We start from the raw sequence: 22,969 nt of genomic DNA on the forward strand, positions 1-22,969 counted from the left end.
TGACAAACGCTCGAGGTGTGCACTCTGCAAAGCGGGCACGTCCAAAGAAAAATGGCAAGATGGCGGCGGCCGGTTAATATTGCCAAGTAATCACGCAAAATCTCGTGTTCTCTCGCACACACGAGAGTTCAGCTTGGCATAAAAACGGGTCACTGTGAGCAAGAAGGGAGAAGGAAAAACGTAGTCAAGACAAAGACGACGCTTCTGACGACTGAGAAGAAAAAAGAAGAAAAAGAGCAAGAAGTAGAAGAGGAAGAAGAGAACGATACATGAGAAGACGAGGTGTGTGCGGTTTTGAGTAAATCGAAACAGACAGAAAAAAAACTCTGATTACAAGCTATCTCGGCTTTGGTATGGAGAAATTTGACATCAGATTAATTCCGGAATTTGATGGCTCCCCCACTGGTCCCTCGGTGGTCGAATGGCTGGAAAAGGCTGAGCGCGTTTGCCGGTTGTGCAAGATTAAAGACCCAGCTATGGTTATCCCATTGAGACTCACTAAAAGGGCTTATGCCGTGTACCAGCAGCTAGGGGAGGATCCGACCATGGAGCAGATTACACAAGCGCTATACAAGGCATTTGGTACAGACCCTTTTGTCGCCTGGAGGCAGTTTTCCGAACGTCGACTTGGGCCAGGGGAGACAGTGGATGTCTGCATGGCCGACTTGAAAAAGCTTGCCACTCCCTTCGGCGGTGCAAGTGATCGCATATTGGCATGCGCCTTTTTGTCGGGACTTCCGGATGAGGCAAGTCGACTGCTGCGAGCATCGTCAAGACTCACTGAGATTGGATTGGAGGAGTTATTGGCGAGAGCACGAAACATCTTGAAAGACGATCGAGAACTAGTCTCCGCAGCTGTTGACACTCTGGACTCGCCAACGAAGGGTCTACGATGCTATACCTGTGGTGGCCCCAACCACTTTTCCAGAGACTGCAAAAGCGGTACAAGGCGCACCCCTAATTATGGAGCACAACAAGTAATACGGTGTCACCAATGCAATAAGCCAGGCCACATAGCGTGGAATTGTCCGGGAAACGGGCAAGGGGAGGACGCCGCAGCGCTAGCACCCTCCCCAACGTGGCATTGAATAAAGCGCTGCCTGCAGTAACAGTTCAAGTTGATGGATGTGAACGTTCAGCGCTGGTTGACACCGGCTGTACCCAAACCCTTCTTCGAAAGGAATATTGCGCCACATGGAAGAAATGAAGGATCCCTGTACTTACTGTCGGCCAAGGCTCATTGGTGTGTTGTGGGGTCAGTGTTGTTCATATCAGCATTGGCAATGGCTCTCCGGTTGCTGTAACGGTGTTAGTGGTCGATGGGGAGCTGCTCGGATATGACCTTCTCCTTGGAATGGACGCTATCACACAGCTAGGCGGAATTACTGTGAACGGCGCCGGTGATGTGAGCTTCTCTCGACCAAGCAAACAAATGTGTGCAGCAATCACTCTCGATGAGCCCGACTTCCATGCAGAATACGATAAGGGCATAAACACTTGGACAACGTCCTGGAAATGGGCAGGCGACCAGCCACCAGTGTCATTGCGGAATCGACTTACAGAGTATCCCCCTCCTGCATGGCTTAGGGGGCAGTACGAGGCAGAACTTCAAGTGTGGCTGGATAATGGCTGGTTAGTTCCATACCCAGAGGATGAGCTCGGGCCCCCGCGGGGGCTAATTCCCCTGATGGCTGTCAGACAAGAGAACAAGCAGAAAGTTCGACCTGTTCTTGATTACCGGGAACTTAATGAATACGTTGACCCACACACTGCGGGGGCTGATGTCTGTGCTCATAAACTACGGGAGTGGCGGTGGCAGGGTGCGGAACCAGCCATACTGGACTTGCGAAGAGCGTACTTGCAAATACGTGTGGAGAAATCGCTGTGGCCGTTCCAGACGGTGGTGATCAAAGGAACTCGCTATTGCTTGACCAGGCTAGGATTCGGCCTGAATGTAGCCCCTAACATCATGACAGCAATCATGCAGGCGATCCGGCGTCAAGATGAAGCGGTGCAGCATGCGACATCGTCGTATATAGACGACATTTTTGTCAATGAGAGCCTCCTGTCTGCCCAGGCGGTCAAAGAACACTTCGAGCACTTCGGATTGTCGTGCAAGGAGCCGGAGTGGCTACAGGATGGGGCGAAAGTGCTCGGACTGCAGGTGAGCGGAACTGCAGATGGCCTTCAATGGGGAAGGAGTGGTGAAATCCCGGAAATCCCATCTACCATCACACGTCGGAGCATGTTTGCCATTTGCGGAAAATTGGTGGGTCACTTCCCTGTGTGTGGGTGGCTCCGAGTGGCTGTAGTGGCCATAAAGCGACGGGCAACTTCTATGTCAACTGGATGGGACGATGAGGTGCATGATCCTGCCCTGCAAAGCATGCTGGTGGAAGTTGTGGCCAGAGTGACCAATGATGACCCTGTACGGGGGAGCTGGTGCGTCGATGGGAGTAAATTTACAGTTTGGGTAGACGCCAGCTCACTTGCCCTTGGCGTTGCTCTGGCGGTCGACGGAAGGATAATAGAAGATGCCTGCTGGTTTCGGCCGGAGAATGACGCCAAGCATATAAACCTAGCTAAACTCGATGCTACACTGAAAGGAGTCAATCTAGCGCTTCAGTGGCAGGCTAGAATCCTTCACATCATCACGGATTCCACGTGTGTGCATCGGTGGATAACCAATGCCTTGAACGGAAAAGCATGTCTGACAACGAAGGCGTCGGCCAAAATGTTGATCCTGAGGCAGCTTGCTACCCTAACCGAAACCACTAGGGAATACTCAGTGTGAAGCGTAATTGGGATAGGATTGCGATGGACATAATGCACTACAACGGGAGGCATTTTTTGATGCTTATCGACTGTGGACCATCTAGGTTTTCATTGTGGCGGCCCCTTCGCCGGCAGGACGCGGCTGCCATTATCCATGAGTTGGAAGGTGTGTTCCTCGAGCGTGGCCCTTCTTCTGAGATACTCACCAACAATTGCCCCGCTTTTGTTAGTGAGCCGTTTAAACAGTTTGCAGATGGCTGGGGTGTCCATCTGCGTTTTCGGTGTGCCCATGTTCCCAGTGGAAACGGGATTATTGAGCGCAATCACAGAACTGTTAAGACAATCGCAGCGCGGAAGGGGTGTACTGTACCTGAAGCAGTCTATTGGTACAACGTCACCCCTAAGGACGATGTTTCACCCTCCACCGCGCCAGCCAACACGCTACATACATACCATGTCAGGGTGAGAGGTTTGGAGAGCAGCTCACTACCCGAACCGGAGCCACCACAAAAGAACATAAAAGAGGGAGATGTCGTCTGGGTTAAAAACCCCGAGGCCAGTGCACGACTCGCTACAGAACCGGTCATGTCACTGAAGTGATCAGCCCGCAGGCGGTGCGAGTTGATAGAGTACCTCGTCATATTAAAGACTTAAGATCAGTATTCCAAACGCAGCTGCCGCTTGACGAAGATAGTGAAATTGAATCCGTGACCAGCGACCCATCATTCTGGTTCATGACGGCTTCAACGCACAGCGACACTGAGAGTGGTAGCCTTCAAAGTACTGACCCTCCTGCTGATGATGAAGACCCGGACAGTGATACTGCGATGCTCAGCTTTAGGTTCGCTGACCTTCGTGTCACGGAAGACAGCGCAGCCGATGATGAAGCCCCGAATCCCCCTCTCCGAAGAAGCACTCAAAGAAAAAGGCCACCGCCTCCCTGCTCTTTCTGTGATAATGAGATCAGGGGGGAGTGTGTAATAAATTGCGAACAGACGGGCTTACCTGACAAACGCTCGAGGTGTGCACTCTGCAAAGTGGGCACGTCCAAAGAAAAATGGCAAGATGGCGGCGGCCGGTTAATATTGCCAAGTAATCACGCAAAATCTCCTGTTCTCTCGCACACACGAGAGTTCAGCTTGGCATAAAAACGGGTCACTGTGAGCAAGAAGGGAGAAGGAAAAACGTAGTCAAGACAAAGACGACGCTTCTGACGACTGAGAAGAAAAAAGAAGAAAAAGAGCAAGAAGTAGAAGAGGAAGAAGAGAACGATACATGAGAAGACGAGGTGTGTGCGGTTTTGAGTAAATCGAAACAGACAGAAAAAAACACTCTGATTACAAACACATCAACGATAGGGGTGTTTTATAACCCACAAGTTGATGCTACGCAAAGTTCAGTCCGACCCACGTGGTGGACAACAAACTACTACCAAATCAGTCGACCAAGCACTTTTTTTCAACCTTTTGCTTGAACGACTGCCTCCCAGAATTCCACTGCCTCCCCCCTCCACATCGAGTGCCTGTCAGTAATAATTACCACAGGATGTTAGCAGTAGTTCGACCAATCTTAAAAAATAGACCTGATTTTTATATCGTCATCTATCGTATTCTTTCAATACACTAAACAAACAACAAAGAAGTTTACTTAAAAGTATAAAAAAATAAAATAAAAAAGGAAATTTAATAATAGAAAAAAGATTCCAACAAACCTAAACCAATATAAAATTTACTAAAAAATCTTAACAACATTTAATGGTTAACAAATAAAATCTAAACTTGATAGGAAAACAATTCGGCACACTTACTAACGAACGGACATTTTTACGCGAGGAACAAAATAATGATTTACACCGTGTTACGATGACATTAAGTTCTTTCTTCTTAAGCAGTTGAATTTCTCTTTAAATAATTTCACGTTTAAATCGGGTTTTCATCTTTTAATTTTGATTCTTTTATATTTTCATATTTTTATTTCTTAATGAATTGGACACAGAAAACAAAAGTTATATCAATTTTCTAAAGAAATCCTAACAAACAATAGAATTGTTTTCTGTTTTGAACACAAAAGAAAAATACGAATTCATCCCGATTTATTTTCTCGTATTGAATTCCTTTAATTCCTTTGAAAGAAAGGTAAGTTTGTATCTTTTCCTTTCTTTACGGTAAAAATCTATTCTATAATTTTTAATATATTATTAAACATTTAAATAAATGGTGCTAATGCACTTACTGATCCGCGCTATTTTTTTAAATCGTATTCCCAAGTTTAATTAAAGTTGTATGATATGTTGGTACTAGTGCAGAGAGTGATTCGGACGTAAATAATAATAACATTATTATTTAAAAAAACATTCTTAACATGGGGAGGGAAGGGTGTTTTGTACTTATTCTATACTTCAACTTTACAAGTGAATAAAAAAAAAACAACATATAATCAAACTTTAATTAAACTTGGAAATACGATTTAAAAAATAGCGCGGATCACACTCTGCACTAGCAACAAATAATTAAATACCGAAAAAGCAGTTTTTTTGTGATTAGTTGTTAACGATTCCGTCGACTTCGAATTAAATTAATGCATTTATTGTAAACATTATTATTTTTCTCAGAAATCACACAATTTTTTTTTTAAATTAAAAATAATCTGTCAGATTGAATAATATATTTTTATATTTGTTTTTAATCGTAGTTTTTTTTTTATGGCACTCATGCACTTATTGATCTGTGCTGTAATAATAACGTTATTATTTAAAAATCCATTCTTAACATGGTGAGGGTGGTTTGTATCTATTCTGTACTTTAACCTTACAATTGAATTAAAAAAAAACTATCGGTGCTAAATGCACTTACTGATCCGCGCTATTTTTTAAATCGTATTTCCAAATTTAATTAAAGTTTTATGATATGTTTTTTATTCAATTGTACAAAACACCCTCCTCTCCCCATGTTAAGAATGGCTTACGGACCAATAAGTGCATGAGTACCAAAATATCCGTTAATAATAATACATATTTAAGATTTATGAGCGAGGATCACTTTCCTATATAAATTTAACATAAAATAAGCACCCACTTCATGACCAGTTAGAAGCCAATGGAGCTGTAATTGTTCAAAGTTTGTAACCTTTGTAGCAGGGGACGAGAGGAGGGTTCAGGTCAGTGCTTTACTTTGTTCCATTGTTTTGGATGGGGGTCAAATCCAATGTGTTGTTAACTATTCTGTACTTAATTTGATAAACAAAAGATATGTAAAAATTGTTGAACATAACTAAACTTTGCAAAAGAGGTCACCCTGGCACTTATTTGGTAGTTTTTACCGGTATTTTGTTTAATTTTCTATTTTTGAGCAATTATCGGGACTTCCTAGATGACTCCGTTTTTTTATCAGCTATTTTTTCTTCTAACGTAAGACTGGATACTAATTTTCTCTAAGTAAATAAGTTATATAGCACAAAAATGCCCTTGTATATTAGAAATGGTTTGGTGAAAGAACAAATTAGTTAGAAAATACCTTGTTTCTCATGTTAAAAGCTTTTTAAATGATAACATTATTATTAATGAGGGGAGGTGTTTCTTTTTTAATTAAAAAAAAAAAAATAGAATGTACAGGGTAGAACGATAAAAGTGTCACCCTAAAGAAAACAACACTACAGCTTTATTTTAAACCTTTTATTGAAGAAATCAATTCAGGTAACTTGATTATGTAGTAGAGCTGACATCTATTCAATGTAGACGCCTTTAGCCTCAATCATCGATTTGGCATGATTTCAAACATGGGAGCATGCCTTTTCTACAAGCACCAGCAAGTGCTTAGCGAATACTCGGCAAAGGGCAGTAATCAGACTGGCTTTCATGTTGTGGGAGGTCATGTTGGTGATGTTTTGGATGTATGATCAAACAAAGTAGTCCAACCGGTTTAGGTCAGGGTGGGAGTTAGTGAGAGAAGGGTATAAAGTTGTAGCACTTCTGAATAAAAGACTAGGTCTCTTTGGACTTGTAGCCAGCACTGAGCCCTGCTGCCACATCTAGAGTCTGCCAGCGGCTACCCGATTACACCAGGAGATCACCACACTCTTCGGCTCATCCAGGAATACTTTGGTGTTGAATTTCAAGCCAACTTTGCTGATACGAAGAGGTATGATGTGGATCTCACTTGAACTCACACCAAAAGTCAAAACTGCAGGTCGTCCGATGCATTGATCTGTGCCCTCAAGCGTTGAACCATCCGAATTTGTATTTTTAGGAAGCTGCCAATGATTCTGTTGTCATAATTTGGATGTTTATTTATATGTATGTTTATTTATATGTATATATGTATGCGTTTTTTTTAACAAAACTGCATAATCAAATTTAAGAAATGGTTTCTTTTTTCACATACTCATCCCTTTTTAAGGTTAAACTACGTTCCCTTTCTTTTATTTCTCTTCTCTGTACACATATATATGTTTTGACATTTGAACACAATTAAAAATGGCATCTTTTTACATGCTAAAATTTTAAGATCCAAATGATTTCTAATTTTGTTATGTATAATTGAATATAAAAATATATATTTATTTTTGAGCAGAATGAACAGAAGGGACTTCCTCCATTATAAAAAAATAGGGGGTATGTTACAATATTTTTGTAATGGGGTATGATCCCGCATAGTCGGGAGATTCTATTTATAAACGATCCTGCTAGGAACTGACAAATCGAATTAATTCACGTTCTGCTACCAACCAATCTGTGGATTCCAACTCGAGAACTATCTAGTGCAAACCAGTCTCACCTCTCAGGACTTGTGTAGAACAACGAACCATCGAAAACTGTTCTGAAACTAAACATGACTTAGTGATTTCCTTCTTTATAATCTTGCTGACTTACACTTCTAGATTTCCTTCTTTATAATCTTGCATGTTTATTATTTTTATTTCTTTCAGTGATAATATTTTAAAGAGCTGTTGAAAAGTTTTAGCCAAGAAGAGGTAGAATTTGATTTTTTTAGGGATAAACTATGCTTGGTTTGTTAGTAAAAATTTAGCAAACAGATTTTTTATTTCGATTTTTTGTATAATAGTAACATATTTTGTGTGCATAAGAGGGGCGCAATGTTAATGAACATTTTTTATTTGGTCCATGTTTATAACCGTGGATTTTTATAGAGACGTATCGACTGTTCCTCCTTTTCAATTTCCAAAGTCTGAAACTATTGTAAAACAGCAAATACATAATTAGTTTTACTACAGTTGCAGAAGGACCTAGAATTTGAACATCAGTTTAAAAATGTGTTAAACAGTAAAAAAAAGTCAGCAAAGACTAATATCAATCAGCAGTTGGAAGTCTGCTGTATCTATCAACAAGGACACGACCTGATATTGCCTATGCTGTCAGAAATGTTGCAAGACTCTGCTCTCAGCCTACAATGGAACAGTGGAAGTCTGTAAAGCATATCTTTCGTTACTTAAATGGTACATGAGGATACGGTTTAGTATATGGCAAGGAGAAAGCTACCAATCTCCAGGGGTACTTAGATGCAGACTGGGCTGGTGATTTAGATGACCGCAGATCAACATCTGGTTATTTGTTTAAATTAAGTGGAGCGGCTGTCAGCTGGAGAAGTAAAAGTAAAACTTGTGTTGCATTGTCAACAGCTGAAACTGAATACATGACATTAGCAAATGCGAAACAAGAGGTTGTTTGGATGCAGCGCCTTCAAGGTGCTTTATAAAGAACCTCAGTTACACCAACACTTATCTACAAGGATAATCAGTCAACAATGTGTATGGCAAAAAATCCACAGCATCATGGAAGGGCCAAACATGTTGACATTAAATTCCACTATATTCGAGAGCAGGTGGAAAAGAATACAGTATAACTGGAGTACTGTCAGAGTAAAGACATGGTAGCAGCCATATTAACAAAAAGACTTGTGAGCACACAGTTTGTGAAGTTCAGGGAACTGTTAGGTCTTTAAGAACTGGAAATTTAGTCTGTCAGCAATTGAGGAAGGGTGTTAAAAATATCAATGTCCGACAGTCTAAAAGAGTTATCTGCTCTTGTTCCAAGAAAATTTTGTAGGGATTATCTCCCTTTGTACTTTTTTTTCTTCCAATGTAAATAAAAGAGAACGTCTCGTTCGGATTTTACTCTAAGCTAACAATCCATGGTACTGATTATTTTTTACTATGGAGTATAAAGATTGAAGCAAGCGAGGTATGTACACTTGTTTAACCGTTTGATTATTTCTCTTCAGTTACTTAACTAAATTTTTTTTTCACTTCATGGTATTTTTCTGTTTGTTACTACATAATATTTTTTTGCTGTATGTTTTTCTTTCTGTTTAAAAACTACTTGCCCTCTGAATCACTGTACTTTGTCCCAAAAATTTGATCTTTCGATTCATTAATGCATTCTTTCGTCCTTGTAACAAGAACTGGTGAATTTCTTTGCTCACAAACGAACCTACACTGTTTACAGAAAAATGTGAAAAAATCAAAAATAATTTCAAAATCAATTAGGAAAATCGAAAGAAGTAACGCGATTCTGTCGAGAAAAGGTGATGATGTTGTAATATATGATAATTTTAAATGTTACACACAAAACATGCTGACATTGGTGATGGAAAAAGTGGATAAAATTTTTTACATTGAATTATATAAGTCATTTACGATGCTTCTATTAGTATGCCCCGTCACTCAGAGTATCCACTTACATCTCATTGCTTTAGGGTAAATGTGAATTGTTTATAGTGTAAATAATGAATAATTGCCCCAAAACCACCTTACACGCTTTTTTATTTAAGATGAACTTCACCATAGAAATCCAGAGAATGTTTAACCCATGAAAACACAGTTGAAAATTGTCCTAAAAATAATCACAGAATATATATATATATATATATATATATATATATATATATATATATATATATATATATATATATATATATATATAATATAAAGCTGAACGTCTGTGTTTGTGTCTGGTCACGAATAGGCTCCTATATGGTTGACTATTATAGAAAGCTGATCACATATAATGATAGAAAATTATCGAGACACAGGAATGGGTATGTTTGATCTGGCATAATGATGATTCATTAAAATTGTGGGGTCTGAGTATGCGCCTGGTCCACAATGTATGGGAATAAAAAATTTAAAAATTAAAAAAAACATTTACAAGTGCTTTTGATATAGATGTACATAATAATACTTTGATAAGAATGTTTTAACTTAAATAGGGATGGTATGATAAAATTGTGGGGTCTGCATTCGCGCCTGACCTCCATAGAATGGAAATAGGCACAGACTTTAATAAACACTTTTCATATCTATCTGCATAAGTATACTTTGATAATTATGTTTCAGTTTGAAGAAATATGGTATAATAAAATTATGGGGTGTTCATTCGCGCCTGACCTCCATAGAATGGAAATATGTCTCAAAGTTTAACAAGGTTTTTTAATATAGATCCACAGAATATTGTGATAAGTGTTTCAGTGTGAACAGGTATGGTATAATAAGTTATGGGGTTTATCTATTTTATATTTACTTTCATCATATTTTGCTTTGCTTTTGATACCCCCAAATTCGAAGCTATCTCTTTACAACCCTTTCCTTTTCATAACCTATCATACTTTCATAAATCAGAGTCCATTTTCTGTATGCTGTTTTTGAACCCAGTCAACGACAGGTACTTTTGCTAGTATATATATATATATATATATATATATATATATATATATATATATATATATATACACACACACACATACATATACATACTAGCAAAAACTACAAATTAAAGCTAAATTTAATGTAACTGGTTAAACAAACTATACCTCATTTGATTGGCATTTTATTCTTCTATACTTTTACCTGTTCAAATTTTACTTTTAATTGAAATATTTTAGTGTTATCCTCAATTTAAAGAAATAACTTCAAACTAAGGAGGCAAAAAAAAAGTCTGCACAATGGAAAATTGTTATTTAAGTGTAACTTTAGGATATTAATGCAACAAAAATATAACCAGAACACAATGAACTAGTTAATATTTAGTAGCATAGCCCTTCTGCAATTTGACAGCCTGCAATCTTTTGGGAATTCCTTGAATTAGACTGCAGCAATACTCCGGTGAAAGGGCATCCAACTTTTCTTTAATTTTTGTCCAAATTTCTTCCAAATTTGAAATTTTATCATATATTTTTGGTAAGTGTGGACTTTGCTTTTGCTGACACTATACATCTCTCTCTCTCTCTCTCTCTCTATATATATATATATATATATATATAGGTTAGGCACTGTATGTACTCAGCCAAGTCATAGAAATTACTAGATGGATATCTGGGTACGCATTAATTCACTGGGAGAGATAACCCCCATTCTTCCTTAAGACATGCATCTGGGAGAAGGAACCTCTGATGTAAAAAAAAACTGTGATCTACTTTATACTCTGTCGTGTGGCAGTCATCTGCATCAACAAAGGTTAGCAGTAATACCAAAAAGTGTGGCTGGTTCTACAGAAATCCTTCACTGTAGACAAATCATCTGCATCTGTGTGGATGTCTGAGAAAGTTAATTGTTGGTGCTGAAGCTCATATGTCTAAATTAATGGGAGAGTCTATAATACATATATATATATATATATATATATATATATATATATATATATATATATATATAATTTCAAATAGACTACATCTTCAGAAAAAAAACTGTATCGACTGGCTCTGTGTCAAGTTAGAAAATATATGTTCCATTTTGTATCAAGTTAAAAATTGTTTTGTAATTTGTTGTTTTATGTTAGCAAGTATGTGGTTATTTTTGTAAGGTATCTTTGTTAGTGAGCTTAAGTCAGTTTGTGAGGTTAATCCAATAATATTGACAAAAATGCACACACAGAATACTATGTGAATGCTTATGTTAAAAATATTCAATTTCATTTATTTTTACAGATGTTCCTGATTGAACCCAATTATTCAATATTAATGGAGTATTATTTCTTTAAACTTTATCCTATGAACAGTTGTTACTTTATTTGAACGATTTCAGCGACATCTGTTGGAAGGTTTATTGTACTAGGCATTACTATTTAACAAATTTTATGAAACAGCTACAAAAACAACACATTTTACAGGTGATATAAATTTTAGTTCTGTATGTGTTTATTGTTCAGATAAATCAAAAGTTGATAAGAGACCAAATCACAGACTACATAAAAGTGAATTTAAAAAATACAATATTTTCTACAGAACCGGAAACTATAAATAAGTAAGAAAAGTCTTCTTAAAAAGTAACACATTATAAATACATTTTTCGAAGTTCCAAATAAAAAAAAATCTTTCAGTTGGAATATGAAAAACTGTTGGTAAAATATTATGCATCTAACAGTAAAAACATACGAGTAAAATATAAAAACTCAGATTTGAGAAAAGCACCATTCTTGTAACGTTTGTTGATATTTGTGTTCTTCTCAATCTTCTATATTTTGTTCAACATATCATGATTCACACTTTACGATTAAAGCATATATACAAGAAAATGAGCAATTTGAAAAGATCTCTCGGTTGGAATATATAAAACTGTGTATAAATATTTTGCATCAAATAGGCTGCTTTATCTTCACCTTAAAAAACTGGTAAGAAAATTAAAGTAAATAAGATGAGAGAAATGTTCTTGTAATACATGTACATATTATTGATCTGAAAAATCACTTATTGATACATATAACAAGTCACACTAGGAAAATACTACATTCATGTCAAGTGTGTTGATATAATTGTTTTGGTAAATATGATATACTAAAACATATAAATACTAGTACAAGAGTAAAGATTGTTAATAACTCTTGAGGAAAGCAATATTCTCGATAATATTCTTGTTCTGAAAAATCAAACTTTACTGCTGTAAAACCACATACTTGCGAAGTATGTGGATATCCTTGTACAGAAAAATCAACGTTAGTGAGGCATATGAGAACTCACACCATGGAAACTATTGCACCGACAAAATGATCTAAAAACGACTTGGTTTCTGAAAGAAATAAACATTATACCGATTGCGATAGGAGCAACTGGCTTGATAAAAAAGAATCTTCAGAAATATTTAGAAGCAATCACTGGAAGACCAAGCTGTAACGAAATACAAATAGCAGCCATAAAGGGAACAGCGTCTATTCTTAAAAGAGCCCTTGGATATAAATTTAAATCATAACAGAATCAAGTGTTGTCTCCAGTAGGATTTAGCTCCCTTGATATCTTAAAACTTATTGAAGTAAAATAAATTTAAAAACAATGGAAAAGCCACATACGTGTGAAGTGTGTGGATATTCATGTTCTGGAAAATATAAGATTATGATACATATGAGAACTCACACTGGAGAAAGGCCACATAGTTGTGAAGTGTGTGGTTATTCTTGTTCAGAAAAATCAAAGTTAGTGAGACATATGAGAACTCACACTGGGGAAAAGCGATATTCTTGTGAATTATGTGGATATTCTTGTTATGAAAAATCAATGTTAGTGAGACATAAAACATCTCACACTGGGGAAAAGCCACATACGTGCGAAGTGTGTGGATATTCATTTTCTCAAAAAGCATCCTTAGTGAGGCATATGAGAACTCACACTGGAGAAAAGCCATATTCTTGTGACGTGTGTGATTACTCTTGTTCTAGAAAGTGTGATTTAGTCACACATATGAAAACCCGCATTGAGGAAAAACCACATACTTGTGAAGTTTGTGGGAGTTATTTTTCTCGCAAATCAACGTTAGTGATACATTTAAAAACTCACACTGGGATAAAACCACATGTTTGTGAAGTGTGTGGATATTCTAGTTCGGAAAAATATAAGCTTTTGAGACATATGAGATCACACACTGGTGAAAAGCCACATAGTTGTGAAGTGTGTGGATATTCTTTTTCTCATAAAACAACATTAGTGAGACATATGAGAACTCATACTGGGGAAAAGCCACATACTTGTGAAGTGTGTGGATATTCGTGTTCGCAAAAATCAACGTTAATGAGACATATGAAAATGCACACTGGAGAAAAGCCACATTCTTGTGAAGTGTGTGGATATTCGTGTTCTGAAAAGTCAAGGTTAGTGAGACATGTGAAAACTCACACTGGAGAAAAGCCACATTCTTGTGAAGTGTGTGGATATTCTTTTTCTAGAAAATCTGATTTAGTCAGGCATATGAAAACGCACTATTGACTGGCCTGAAAAAGATATATATACAAAGACAAGGAAAATGTTAACCTTGTACTGAGCCATCCATCAAAATCAAATCATGCCTCATCTGTACGTACTCACAGAGAAAGATGTATGGGACTTTCGAAAGTTAAACATCAGCATAGAAATACAATTGTCAGCATAAGCCAGAAATAAGTTCCTGTAACCCAAACCTGATGAAAATTAAAGATCATCATGAGAACCGAGAAGTAATACTACATCCATAACACAATTTGCCCCACATTTTGGAAATGACTGCCTCACAAATTATGTGAAGGACCCAAACCAGCCTTCCACTGAAATAACCCATAAAAGTCGGAAAAATACACTAGTAGCCAGTTCCATAATATTAAAACAGAAGAATGGGCAAACCATAAACGGCAAAATACCTACCAACTTAACCTCCCAAGAATCTATCATAGAGATGATTTCCTGGACTGGCTCTAAAGAGAATCTTTCTATTACGACCAAGAGAGGTTGATATTGGCTGCACAAGACCAGAATTTCATGACAAACCCCTTCAAAAAGATGAGTGGTCTCAGCAATAACAATAAGTGACGCTTCTGCAAACAATAATAAGGAGTGTTGGTCACCTAACCCTTAGTTGCAATGTTATACAGAACGCTATAATGGAGTTTGCTAATATCTAAGATGTAAGAAGCTAAACATTGAGTGTAGTAAGAATTTGCTAGTTAAGGCATTAACTTAAATCGCAACTTATTGTAGTTAAAAAGAAGTGAAAAAATGGTCATGCTGGACTCATTTTGGACCCCATGCTATTAAAAGAACTATTTTCACATTTCTGATCAACTTGAGAGGATTTTCATGCAAGCTGAAATATTATGCATGGTTTGTTTATATAACAACAAAAATAATAAAAAGCAAACGCCAACCCAAAAACTTAAAACACATCCTAACTTCCTCAAAACTCGTTCCACACACTACAAAAGGGGTTACAAAATGCAACAAACCGCAATGTGGAGTATATGACATAATAATAGAAGGAAACACATACACATTCAAAAACCCAACACAAACATTCCAAATAAAAATTGCATCTCCAGAAATGTAGTATATGCATTAAGATGCACAGTATGCAACAAATCCTACATAGGGGCCACCAAAAATTTCAGCAATAGAGTGGCCTTACATAAGAGCAACATCAAAATTGCAGATAACAGACACCTCTATGTTTCAAAACACGTACACATATGCAGTGGAAACAGCTTCAAAATAATGTCAATCTTCCAAACAGACAATTATTTTTATTTACTTACGCAGGAAAAATACTTCATCACAAGATTCACTCCTGAACTAAACAGAGCCTAATATCAACACACAAAAACATGAAATGCAAGGAACACTCGCATGCACATCCATATACATATAAATACCCACACATAAATCAGAACCGACACATTAAAACACACACGCACACGCATACAACCACACACAGAAATAACACTCCTATCTCTAATACAACACATTAAACAATACCAACCCTACTTAACCTCGAAACCAACAACACTAGGAAACAGCTAGAACCATAACATAATATCTGTTCCAACACCTCGCTCCCCCCTCAGTCAGTGGAGGAGAAATCTCTCATGACTGAGACAACTATCATCTCTTCTATCATCCCCCTCCCATACCTATACCCCTCCAATTGGCCTCTTCCCTCTGGGGAACAAGATCTTCCCCACACTAGGAACCGATCCTGGGTCTGGCCATACCCACATGGGGAGACAAATAAATAGAAACATCAAAAAATCCGCTATACATATTTTAAATACACCCCTCTATCTAAACAAACATAATATAAAAATTCTCAAACAGTCTAAGACTGAAACGAAAAATCACAATATTAAAATCTAATAATCCAAAAAATAAATATCAAAATAGAATGAAGGCACCCCTACCCTTATTTCAGAAGAGCTGGTTCTCCCCCCCCCTCCTCACACATACACATTAGTAACGACCTTGGTTCACAGTCACCTTCCTAGGGAAGCAAATAACCTCATAATACTATAAAAGAGTACACACATTTTCAAACCAATAAAAGAAAACACACACACATCCTACCCTAAAGGAAAAGAAAAAACAGAAAGAGAGAGTGAGAGAGAGAAACACAACACAGGAGTGACCACAGCCCGATAAAAGAGTAATAAAAATTGAACATTCCAATGAATAGTAGACACTTACACGCTTCCACCCCTTGGAAACACTTCAAATGAACTACGAAAATGCTATTTTTACATCTCTAACACATTTTGAAAATAATTTCTGAAGAGGACGCTTGACAGAACGTCTGAAACGCGTTAAAAACGATTTCAATGATTTAAAAACATTATTACAATGATCTAAACATAATTCTCAATGAAAAACCAAGACACGGAATAATAAAATAATGTTAAAAAATACACATTGTTGGTGACTACCCCCTTATTTAAATATACATCTTTCTTTCGTAGGAATTTTTTAACCCATTTTATATATATATATATATATATATATATATATATATATATATATATATATATATATATATATATTATTTACATATCCAACATTTTTACACTTCTTTTTTATTTGGCAGTTTATAACTAAAATACATTTCGGTTTCAGTTAATGCCTTAACTAGCAATTTCTAGCACTGCTACAAATATAATTTTCTTATTTCTTTATGTCCTCTGATGAGAAGAATAACAAAAATAGCATTCTTTGAAACTCCATAGAATAATTACTTCGTAAATTGTTTTTAGGTGTATTCAGTCAAACAATAAATTTTTACTGTAATGTTCAAGTTACAGTTTTAATTTTCTTTCTCTTATAATGAGCTCTAATCTCTATTGCTCATTGAGCTTTTTTATTCAGTTGGGATTAAATTTTCCATGTATAAATACTGTTATTTATATTAGTTTGAAGGTTACCATTGCATATATCAAGTAAACACTACATCCCTTTGATTTCATATATATATATATGTGTGTGTGTGTGTGTGTGTGTGTGTGTGTGTATACAGCCTTTGAGATTTGAAAAAAAATCACTCGACCGCTAGTCAAGTGTAAGGGAAAATTTACTCACCCCAAAATATTTTTACTCGTCCGACTTTGTCTTTGTTTCAGTCAATAATAGTAAATAATTTTACAACAATTCAAGACCATGGCGAATATTTTTGTGGGGTTCCATGAAGAGCGTTTACTATCTGGACCCATAAAGCCATTGGTGTACTTCCGATGTGTTGATGACACATTCTGTTTATTTAATAACCAAACGGAAGCTAACACCTTTTTCTCCTTACTCAATGGAATGCATCCCACGTTAAAGTACACCTATGAGGGAGAGTGCAATTCAACCATAGCCTTCCTTGATGTATTGGTAACAAAAACGCCATCTAGTTACCATACATCTATATACTGTAAACCAACATTTACAGGTTTGTACACTCGTTGGGATTCATTTTGCCCCAAAAAACGTAAGACAAATCTAATTTGGACCCTAACACATCGTGCCCTAATGATTTGTTCCAAATTAAAATTAGATGAGGAATTGGAAACAATTACGGATACTTTATCAAAAAATGGGTACCCCCTTGATGTGATTAGGTCAACTATTCAAAAGAAATTGGCTGAATTCTCTCGAATGAAAGAGAATATAGTAGCCAAATGTCCAATTTATCTTTTTTTGCCTTGGTTAGGTAGAGTAAGTGAGAAATTTGCCAAACAAATAAGTTCAGTAGTTCATGGATGTTATTTTGCTGCCAATGTGCATGTTATTTTCTCTACGAGAACTTTATTTCCATCTTCTCGAAAAGACGTTCTACCCCCCTACCATAAAAGTAATGTTATTTACAATTTTGAATGTGGTTGCGGTGCCAACTAATTGGGTCGAACGACATTAACGTTAGATGGAAGAATTCAACAACATGTACCCAGTAAAATTAGGAATGGAAACTACCGGGCAACTGATGTTGTTACTAACACATACGGGTCCTCAATTACTGATCATTTACTTAAAAACCCGTCTTGTGCAGCAAATTTTAGCATGGACTCTTTTACTTTTATTAGTCGTGCTCATTCTTTATTCCATCTCAAGATCTTGGAGAACATTCACGTTCGACTCAGAAAATCTTGCCTCCGGGTTTTGAACGTGATCAATCTCTAGGGTATTCGCCCATAACGCTGTTTTATTTTAATCGTTTTCCCACTTTTTTTTCTCCCCGTAAATTAAATAAAACGCCATTTTAATCGCTTTCATTCTTTATTTTAAAAATTCCCTCGATACAGCTTTGAGTAGCGAGGGTCGAAGCCGGTCAGCTGGCTCCCCATTCCTTTTTCTTTCCTCTCCTGTTCCCCCTTCATTCCCACCTTTTTGGAGAGAAGATATATATATTTATATATATACAAATTTACTTTTAATCATGAATCATAAAAGTCTTCCCTTCCTAATTGCAATATATATATATATATATATATATATATATATATATATATATATATATATATATATATATATATATTGCATGTTCTGTTTTTCTGTTTGGAAAGCATTTTCCCTAATAACCACTACACTCATACCAGGCATTTTCTCGCAACCTGTACGAGTATATCCAGAAATTATTTCTTTACTCACTTGTTTGCAGCGAATGAAACTCGTTAACATTTACTTACAAGAATAAGCATAAGGCATAAAAGGGAAAATGTTTTTATGTTCAACTAACGTTTTGTCATCAGTTGAAATTAAAATAAAAATTAAATTTTCAAATATTATATGATTATTAAGAAATGTTAAAAATCTTAGAGTATTTTGTTCTGTAGAAGAAATACACGTTTTTAAGTGTTATAATTTTTAATTATACGGAGATGTGATGTCACAAAGTAAATTGTAAACACAACATAAATAAAAGAAAATTAAAAAGAAATATTTGCCATTTTTACCCCAGACAAGGCTCAGAGCCACTTTAATGTAAGGAACTACTATCTGAGACAAAATTTGCAGAGGTTCTATGTAGGGAGTTGAGCAGCAAGTTGTCTGTTTACATTACACTTCCACGTTTGCATGTAGCTACAGTAAGGGGAACAGGGACCCGGAAGGGAATTACAAAGTCTTGCAGTCTTAGGGAGCAAATTTAGAGTAGAAGATTTTCTTACATCTTGGGATTTCTACTGTGTAGGGTGGGATTTTGCTGCTTGTCGGGTTTGTCGAGTGCATTTGCTTTGAGGGGACACAAGGTCTTTTAGTTCGTATGAGCAACCACTATTAAAATACTTGTAAAACTGGCAGAGAGATGCAATATTTCATAGATGGGATAGTGGGTGAAGCCTAGTTGATAGTGTAGAATCTACTAGGTTGGCGACTCTCTTTTGAACTCTGTCCAAGAGGGAGAGACAAGTAGCAGCTGCCCTAAATGCGCCAACGATACTCCATACATGTGCGAATGGTGGCCTTGATATAGGATACTTCCAGATCTAAGTAACTTTCCAGCATAGTAAAGACAGCCCATCTTTTCAGAAGCCTTAGCAACAGGTTGAACGCTGGTCCAGACGAAAAAGGGAAGTTAACAGGTTTTGTTGACTTTTATACTGGAGTTAGTGTTCTGGGTGCACATGTCTGGTTTTCACTTTAAAGGAAGTGACGTCACAGCTCGGGTGTGTGTATGTGCACATGAATGTGAGTGTGTATAAGGATGTGTATATGCGTGCGTGTGTGCATATGTGCGTGCATACGTGTGGATGTGTATACGTGTGGGAAAACATGTTCGAACAAGACTCCCTCTCCTGGGGAGAAAATATATATATATATATATATATATATATATATATATATATATATATATATATATATATATATATATACAAGAGAAACGTATTTCGTTTTGTTATTTATGCATTTTTTTTTAATAAGTTATATATTGTTTGAAATGTTTTGGTCAATGAACTTTTCGACCAGTTTTTGTTGTTTGTGGTGTGTAGTTTTTTGTAATTTCTTTGTTTCTGAGTGTGTATGTTCTTGTATTGGAGTAGAAGAAATGTGTAATTGTTCGTCTATGAATGCAGGTTTAAGTCTGTCTATAGATATAGTGTCTTTTTTTCTCTTTTTAATATCGTAAATTACTTTTTACTCCTGTCGAGAACTAAATAAGGTCCGGAATAATTTGGACATAGTGGTTTTTTACTGCGTCGTTCCTGATAAAAACGTATTTACATGTGTAAATATCGCTTGGAATGTAAATGTTCGTGTCTGGCTTTTTCGTCGGAGTAAATTTTAATTGTGACATTTTATGTTTTAAGTCTGTCACAAAAGTTGTTGTTGGGGAAATGTCTTTATTGTTTTCGCAGAATTGTCCTGGTAAAATCAGTGTTGATCCGAAAACTAATTCTGCGGGTGTGCTCTGCAAATCTTCCTTCACAGTGTTGCAAATTGCTAAGAGAATGAGTGGCAAATTGTCTGACCAGTCCGATTTGTTTTGTGCATAGCCAAAGATGCTTTTAATTGTCTATGCAATCGTTCCACCATACCGTTTGCGCAAGGATGATAGGCAGTAGTCTTAATGTGCTTTGTTCCCAACAAATGGTTGAATTCAGTGAAAAGAGTTGATTGGAACTGTGAGCCCCTGTCTGTTGTGATTACGGAGGGCACTCCAAAAATTGCTATCCAATCTTGTAAAATCGCTCTGGCTATTGTTGCGGCTGATGTGTCTTTCACTGGTATTGCTGTCGGCCATCTGCTGAATCTATCGACTATAGTAAGGATGTGGGTATGTCCTTTTGAAGTGGGCAAGGGCCCAACCAAGTCGACATGCACATGAGTAAACCTAGCGTCTGGTACACTGAAAGTTCCTGAAGGTGATTTTGTGTGCCTGTGAACTTTGTTTTTTGGCAAGGAATGCAAGTTTTGGTCCAACTACGAATGTCCGTATTCATATTTGGCCAAACAAAACGTTCCGCTATTAATTTCACGGTGGCACGTTTTCCTGGGTGGGACAAAGTGTGGAAGTGCTGGAAAACTTGTCGCCTGAGGCTGGGTGAAATATAAGGGCGAGGGTGTTTTTGTGAAACATCGCAATAGAAAGTTGTTGTTCCGAATGGTATCGGCATTTCTTTCAGCTTCAGTGAAGTTTTGTCCATTATAGCTGGAAGCATGGTATCGGTTAATTGCTCTTGTGCTATTCCATACTTAGTGGAGTGGAATTTAGAGAAGCAATTGTTGCGTGAGATAAAGCGTCAGCTACAACGTTTTCCTGTCCTTTTACGTACCGTATATCGGTAGAATATTGGGCTATAAAGTCCAGATATCGAATTTCTCGTGGACCATATTTGTCAACGTGTGTGTAGAGCAAATGTTAGAGGTTTATGATCCGTATAAATGGAAAATTTTCTGCCCTCGAGGAGATGTTTAAAGTGCTTAATTGCAAGGTAAATTGCAAGTAACTCTCTCGAGAAAGTATTATATTTAGTCTGCGCTTTGTTTAACTTGGCAGAGAAGAATGAAATAGGGGTCATTTTGTTGTCAGAAATTTGGTGAATGACAGCTCCTACTGCTATTTCCGATGCGTCCGTCATAAGCGTAAGTTCCGTTGTATTGCCATCTTGGATATATGTAAGTTTGGTGAAGTTTGCCTAAGCAGTTCTCGATTGTTCGAAGGCCTGTAGTGCAGATCCTTCCAAAACTAACTGTTGGTTTTTGGTTCGGTTTTTTAACAAGTCCGTTAAAGGTGCGAGTAATGTGGAACAGTTAGGCAAAAAACGTCGGTAATAGTTAATTATGCCTACAAAACGGCGTACTTGTCTGACAGATGTCGGTAGAGGGAAATTCGAAATAGCACTTACTTTTTCAGGCAAAGGGGAGATTCCATCTTTGTCAATTAAATGACCGAGAAATTGAACTTCCTGGTGGCCAAAAACAACTTTATCGGTGTTTAGTTTAAGACCAAAATGTGACAGTCTTTCAAAAGTTTGTTCCAGGTGTAGCCGGTGTTCTTCGAGGTTTCTGCTGGCGATTAAAACGTCGTCCACATAAGCGAATATGAACGGCAGACCATTGAAAACTTTGTCAATCAAACGCTGGAAAGTTTGACAGGCGTTTCTCAACCCGAAAGGCATCCTTAGGAACTCGTAAAGGCCAAATGGTGTGGTCAGTGCAGTTTTATGAATGTCTTCTTCCGCGACTGGAATTTGAAAATATGCCTTAATGAGGTCCAGTTTAGAGAAAATTGGTGAAGTCATGGATATGGGGAATAGGATATCTATCTGGAACAGTTTTTGCATTTAAGCGTCTAAAATCTCCGCACGGTCGCCATGTGGTGTTGTCAGCTTTCTGTATCATGTGGAGTGGTGATGACCAAGCACTTTTCGAGGGCCGTATTATTCCCATGTGGAGTAGGTTTTGAAACTCGGATTTTGCCCATTTGTATTTATCCGGTTTTAAGCGTCTTGGGATTGAATAGACGGGCGGTCCTGTTGTCTTAATATAGTGCTTAGCGCTGTGTTTGATGGGGTCCGTGATTTTAAACGGCTGGGAAAGTTGAGGAAATTTTTGGAGTAACCGGTGGACGTGTAAATCTTCGAGTAGGGCAGTGCTGATTCCGGTAGTTACAAATTTTGAGGTAGTTCCTCTCACCGAAATCTTTGTTTCGTTGTCTATCAATGTGTGATGAGTCATGTCGACAGACAGGTTGAAATGGGCTAAAAAGTCCGCCCCCAAAATTGGAGTGGTCACGCTGGTTATGGTGAAATTCCATAAAAAAATCTTCCACATTCCAAGGCTCAAATTTAAGGGTTTTTCGCCAAAAGTGGGTATTTTTGTACCGTTGGTGGCTTGTAAGTTGAAAAATTGGGTCCCTGCTGGGTGGCCATGCAGTGTCGGTATGACGCTGATTTCCACTCTGGTGTCTATTAAAAAGTTATATCCGTGAATTTTATCTCGGATATAAAATAGACGACCTTTTTTGTATGCTCCAGCTACAGTTGTCGTCG

General features: G+C 37.3%; 1 long non-coding RNA gene across 1 annotated transcript; it reads left to right on the forward strand.

Moving 5' to 3' along the window:
• Positions 1-4,656: 4,656 nt before the first annotated feature.
• On the forward strand, positions 4,657-16,416 carry LOC145240018 (uncharacterized). Its single transcript, XR_013862463.1, has 2 exons — positions 4,657-4,910; positions 11,712-16,416. It is a non-coding gene; the product is annotated as an uncharacterized LOC145240018 (long non-coding RNA).
• Positions 16,417-22,969: the final 6,553 nt, after the last annotated feature.

The sequence above is a fragment of the Euprymna scolopes genome, chromosome 19 (assembly GCF_053919585.1).
Source record: "Euprymna scolopes isolate OS-2025 chromosome 19, ASM5391958v1, whole genome shotgun sequence".
Taxonomy (NCBI): domain Eukaryota; kingdom Metazoa; phylum Mollusca; class Cephalopoda; order Sepiida; family Sepiolidae; genus Euprymna; species Euprymna scolopes.